This window comes from Barbus barbus (assembly GCF_936440315.1).
Source record: "Barbus barbus genome assembly, chromosome: 3".
In the NCBI taxonomy this organism is placed as follows: domain Eukaryota; kingdom Metazoa; phylum Chordata; class Actinopteri; order Cypriniformes; family Cyprinidae; genus Barbus; species Barbus barbus.
The window spans coordinates 22,790,925-22,797,537 of record NC_136731.1 but is presented as its reverse complement, the minus strand read 5'-3'; positions in this window follow the sequence as shown (position 1 = coordinate 22,797,537).

The following is a 6,613-nucleotide window of genomic DNA, read 5'->3' as shown; positions in this document are numbered from 1 at the left end:
CTGCTGTTTAGCACTCGGACTGCTCGTGTAGGCTTCATGAGCTGTCTCGCTCACTTCTGTGCTGATTTCTCTTTATGTCGCTCATTATGTGTTATATCAGAGTGTGTCCTTGAGAGTAATTTGCAGCAGATTTTCTCATGTGTTGCTATGTGTGTGTGTGTGTGTTTCCTTGTGTGGGCCTATTGCAGTACGTTACATCAGATTCGTACTACTGTTTATACATCACTCTTTTTCCTCTCTGTTTTTTCACGGTCGTGTCTAAATATACCCCGCTGAAATAACTCTTAATGAGACCTCCCTCTTCTCCGTTCAGACCACCTTTCTCTCTTTGACTGTCGTGTCTTAATTTCCTTGTTCAGTTGTGGTAATTCAGGTATTGTTGTGTGCGATGATAGAGATCTTTCAGGTAGTTTGCTAAAGACAGTTTATGCAATGCAGTTGCACTCAAGGAACTGCCAAAAAAGCATTTTTTTTTTGTTTGAGTCGTGACCCAGGAGCTAATGCACATACTTTTGACATACTGAGCCGTGCATACAGAAAGGGGACGTTTCATAAAGGGATTGTTCAACCAAAATGAAAAATCTGCCATTATTTACTCAGCCTCAGCTTTACTCAACCTGTTTGATTAACTTTCTTCTGTGGAACACAAAAGAAGATATTTTGAAGAATGTCCATATGTATTTTATGTATAAAAACATCAAACCCCATTGGAGCTCATTGTATGAATAGACATTTTTTTAACATTTCTTTTTTTTTATTTGCACAGCAACTAAAATCAAAAGCTGTAGGTTAAATCGCTGCATGGGTTTAAATTTTCAATGCTGGGTACTAATGGTGGTACTTTGAAGGAATAGTTCACCCAAAAATGAAAATTGACTGAAATTGTACTCACTCATAGACCATCAAAGATGTAGATGAGTTTGTTTCTTTATCAGAACAGAATTTGGAGAAATTTAGCGGTACTTCACTTGCTCACCAGTGGATCCTCTGCAGTGAATGGGTGCCGTGAGAATGAGAGTCAAAACAGCTGATAACAACATCACAATAATCCATATGACTTCAGTCCATTAATTTAACGTCGTATGAAGCGAAAAGTTGTGTGTTTGTAAGAAAAGATCCATCATTAAGCTGTTTCATCTTTAAACTGTTGCTTTTGGCAAAAATATGAGTAAATAATCCATAAAAATGCTCCCTTTATTGAAAAATTCATCCCCTGTTGTCACATTTGTTTAAAACTGTTTACAACTGTCTTTACACTTGAAAACATGCTTGATCTATGCATATGTCTCTCCTAATTCAGACAAGACTTCTTTAATGGAGAAAGCAAAATAATGGATAGACTGAAATGACAGATGATGGATATTTTAGCCAGAAACTATATGGTTTGAAGTTAAAAGCATCTTAATGGTTGTTTTTTTTTTTTTTTTTTTGTTTAAATTGCTTTTCGCTTAACAAGATATTAGTTGATGGACTGCTTGTGGATTATTGTGATGTTGTTATCAGCTGTTTGGACTCTCGTTCTGACGGCACCCATTCACATTCACTGCTGAGGATCCATTGGTGAGCAAGTGATCTGTTCCCATGAAGAAACATTCTGGATGGCCTGAGGGTGAGTACATTTTCTTTTTTAGGTGAACTATTCCTTTCGATTAGGACATTGCTCAGTTACTTATAGGAAAAAATTAATTAAATAAATGAATTAGCAATTTTATCTAGCTTCTGTAGATTAGCCTGCTAGAGGAATTTGATGTTAACTAACTGTCTGGCTGTTTCTAGTACACATTCTTTTCCTCATGCCTGAGGGCTAAATCTTGACCCCCTCTCACACTTCATCCAGCTGACCATCAGCTCCCAGAATTCATCTGCATGTGACCCTCCAACTGTTTAATTCAAACAGCAAAGCTGGAACAACAGATGCTAAACAGTTTTTAACAAAAATCTAACCCTAAGCAAACAACAACCAAGCACTGCTCTAGCAACCATCCACAACACCTAAGCAACTGCATTACAACATACTAAGAACACATTGCAACACCCTAGCATGATTATGGTGAGTTTTGCACATGCATTCACATTTTCTTCATGAAATAGAAGCACGGTAGTTACAGTCATCATTGTCAAAACAAATATATCTGAATGAAAATGACTTCAGATTGAAATGAACTCCTTTTAGCGTAAATGGGAAATTGTCAGACAAAGTGATCTAAAAAAAAAAAGGAAATGAAAGCAGCACTTCCTCTGCATGAGATAATTTTAATGAGATCATTCACTGTCACAATGACACACTGCCATTCTCAAGCCTCGCTATAAATAAATGCACATTTCATTTACACCCGTCTTTAATATACCTCCTAAAATGTACCTCCATGGTCTCTCACAGTGATGCCCTTCTAATGCCACTCTCTCATGGGAATGTCCTTATACCTCACCCAACACCACAGCCTGATAAATGTGAGCCCTTGAATCCATTACCACACAAAGAGTCGATATAATTACCATGTCACTACTGCAGTCCATTATGCATACTTTAAAATCTGATCAGCAACATTTAGACCTGCAGTAGAGGTACATAGAAAGTGCACTTCCTAAAACGGCTCTGCATTACTGCAGTGATGTATGGCAGAAACAAACCATTAGTACTGCTACTTGAAAACACTTTAGAAACTGTATGACAACCCATTTTGGTAACAATCTTTTTTGTGCAATTCTGAAAATCCAGTGACACGATATAACTGTAATGTATGCAGACGGGACACTGAGGCAAGTAAAATCATATAACAGTTTATTGAACAGGTTGGATTGGGAGTGCAGTGCAGGATTGATAGCGGGTGAGTTTCTTGGTATATGGAAGATTCAAAGGATGGTAATGATGATCACTGATATTATTTCCTCAATTCACAGATACAGGGATAGACGCAGACAAGGAGATCTTCTGGAGCACACTGACCACAGAGAAGGACGAACTGAAGGAGGAGGCGAACACAAGGAACAGAAACAGGAGGCAAGGATAACAGGCAAGTAGAATTCTTGAGTATACTCCGCTAGAGTCTTGCCAGAGTAGGGTCCACGTAGTCGGTACGAGATCGGACGCTGGAGTGAATGTGGAGTGTGCTTAAATAGGTGGTATAGTGACTGTGGTGATGAGGTGCAGGTGCTCGTGATTAGTATTCAGGTGATGCAGATCGTTGTGATTGCCTGATGGGGGAGCCTGGGCGATCTGTCACAGTACCCCCCTCTCCACGGCCCGCTCCTGAGGGTCAACCCCAGCGTCGTGGTGGTCTACCTCGGCCTCGGGGAGCTGGACGATCAGGATGAGCCGTGTGGAATTCCTCCATGAGTGTGGGGTCCAGGATGTCCTCTCTGGGAACCCATGATCGCTCCTCAGGACCATACCCTTCCCAGTCAAACGAGATATTCCAGCCTACCACCACGGCGCCGGGACTCCAAGATCTCCTTCACCCTGTAGACTGCACCTTCCAGTAAGAGAGGGTTCTTCAATCGGGCCAGGCTCTACGGAAGCAGAGGGAGAGAAGGGTTTTAGTAATGAGACGTGGAAGGTGGGATGAATCTTGTAGTGTGATGGTAGCTGGAGTTTATAAGTAACAGGATTGATCCGTTCCAGAATGGTGAGACTCTTCCAGACTCTCTCGCTCTCTCTGAACCAGTAATCTACAGCGGGGACATCCGAGGGTTCCCCGGACCAGGGAAACAGGGGAGGCTGGAAACAGAGCACGCACTGGAAGGGAGTGAGTCCAGTGCAGCTCTGCCGGAGGGAGTTTTGGGCAGACTCGGCCCAGCCTAGGAACTGGTTCCAAGAGTTCTGGTGGTCATGGCAGAAGGTTCTCAGGAAGCGCCCCACATCCTGGATCTTTCGTTCAGTCTGCCCATTCGACTGCGGATGGTAGCCTGAGGAGAGGCTTACGGTCACACCTAGGAGTGAGAAGAATGCTTTCCAGACCTTCGAAATGAATTGGGGACCTCTGACACAATGTCTTTGGGTAGACCATAATTTCTGAAGACTTGGTTGAACAGGATCTCTGCTGTCTGTAGAGCGGTGGGAAGGCCTGTGAGAGGTACAAGACGGCAGAATTTAGAGAATCAGTCGATGACCAAGATGCACGTGTTACCATCGGATGCCGGCAGGTCTGTGATAAAGTCAACCCCTAGGTGTGACCAGGGACGGTTTGGTATGGGTAGTGGATAAAGTTTTCCGGCGGGGAGATGACGGGAACTTTTGGAGATGGCGCAGTCGGGGCAGCCTTGCACGAACCTTCTCACGTCCCTAGCCATATTTGGCCACCAGAAGTGATCTCGTAGCAGCGAGAGAGTGGTGTTGACCCCTGGGTGGCCCGTACCTAGGGAGGTATGGATAAGAGGAGTGCGTTGGGTTCTGGGAACGTATTGGTGATTAGGCGGGCAGCCCGGCGAATTGGCTGGAGGCGTGGCAGAAGCAGCGGCGGGCAAGGTCCACTGGATAGGGCAGGTGATGATCTTTGTAACGGAGGCGCGTTACATCTAATTTACGCTGATTGAGGCGGCCAAATATGGACAGGATTCCGGTAAGAGAATCAAGGATTGGAGAAGAGATTCTTCACAAAGATGCATTTATTAAACAGTCTTTGAGTTGTCATCTGCACCAGTTATTCTTTTTTAATGAGATCTGTATTAATGGTCTAAAGAACAATAAAGAAATACAGTTACAATCGTATTCTGAAATCATTTACACACATGATAATCAAACAAATGCAATAAACAATGATTAGACACTCAAGTCTGCATCCATAACATTAATAGCAGCCTTAATGCAAATAGGTATGATATAATTGTGCAATGATACGTTATTAATGTAAACACCCTTAACTCAGTTTAGTAATACTGCCGATGTTAATGCTGATTAGCACGTGTTCTCTCACGGCAAATTACAGCCGCTACGGCGCTCAAACTTGCCGATGGTAAATCGCAGAACGATCGCAGGACATCAATAACCTACATCTACAAACATACATGTGCAGATGTACTTACATTAAGGCATAAACGCATTATACAGAACACAGAACGAGCGTGCAGAGATGAACATTCACCAAACTGTCTTCCTGCGTGTCTCACTATATCAGTCCGTGTGATCAACAACTTTGGTTCTTAGGACAGGCTTTCGTACAATCTTGGAAGGCAATATCCCTTCGGGTTCCTCCGAGCTCTCCTCTGGAGTATATAGACGAGATAAGGCATCTGCCTTGACATTTCTAAGCCCGGGGCGGTAAGAAATTTTAAGTTGGAACTGGGTAAAGAAGAGTGCCCACCTGGCCTGTCGAGGGTTCAATCGCTTTGCCTCTCGGAGATACTGTAGGTTCTTATGGTCGGTTAAAACTAGAAAAGGGTGTGCTGCACCTTCCAGCCAATGCCTCCATTCTTCCAATGCCAGTTTGATGGCAAGGAGTTCCCGATTACCAATGTCGTAGTTTCTTACCGCCGGGCTGAGTTTTCGGGAAAAGGTGCATGGATGAAGTTTGGGAGGCGTCCCCTGCTGCTGAGACAGTATGGCTCCGACACCTGTTGTGGAGGCATCAACTTCCACTACAAACGGAAGTTTTGGGTTGGGGTGAACAAGAAGAGGAGCATGAGTGAAGGCGTGTTTTAACCTGTTGAATGCTTCCTTGGCATCAGAGGTCCAGGTAAGGGTCTTGGCTTTACCCTTAAGCAGATCAGTGAGGGGACTGGTGATGGTGCTGTAGTTCGAGATGAATCGCCGATAGATTCTTCACGGAGGTAGGAAGGGGCCAAGAAGTGATTGCCTCCACCGTCCCCTTGTCCATGCGTATGCCACCATTACTAATGACGTACCCGAGGAAGTGAATCTGGGTCTGATGGAATTCACACTTCTCAGCCTTGAGGTAAAGATGGTATTCCCGAAGCCGTTGGAGGACCTCCGCAACGTGTTGGCGATATTCGGCCAGGCTCCGGGAATATGAGAATATCGTCAATATAAACGATGACGAACCGATGGAGGAATTCCCGGAGCACCTCATGCATGAAGCCTTGGAACACTGAAGGGGCGTTGACTAACCCATTAGGCATAACCCGATACTCGTAGTGGCCCGTAGGGGTCACAAAGGCAGTTTTCCATTCATCCCCTTCTCGAATGCGGATGAGGTTATAAGCGCTGCGGAGGTCCAACTTCGTGAAAATGGTGGCACCGCGCAGTTGTTCCAAGGCTGTAGGCACAAGGGGAAGAGGATATCGGAACTTGATGGTAATCTCATTCAACTTGCGATAATCAATACAGGGTCTCAGTCCACCGTCCTTCTTGGCTACAAAGAAGAAACTGGAAGCAGCAGGGGAGATTGATGGAACAATATTGCCTTGCTTTAACGCCGCCTCAATATACTCCTCCATGGCCCTCTGTTCAGGAAGGGATAATGGATAGATTTTACCTCGTGGTATTGACTCATCCAGAACAAGATCAATGGCACAGTCCCATGGCCGATGCGGTGGTAGCTGGGCAGCTCTCTTGGGACAGAAGACATCACTAAAGTGGGAATAGCAGGGTGGTATATTGACCGATTGCTTCTCCTTGGGGCTCTCTATAGAGGTTGGAGTGGACTGGAAGTGGCCT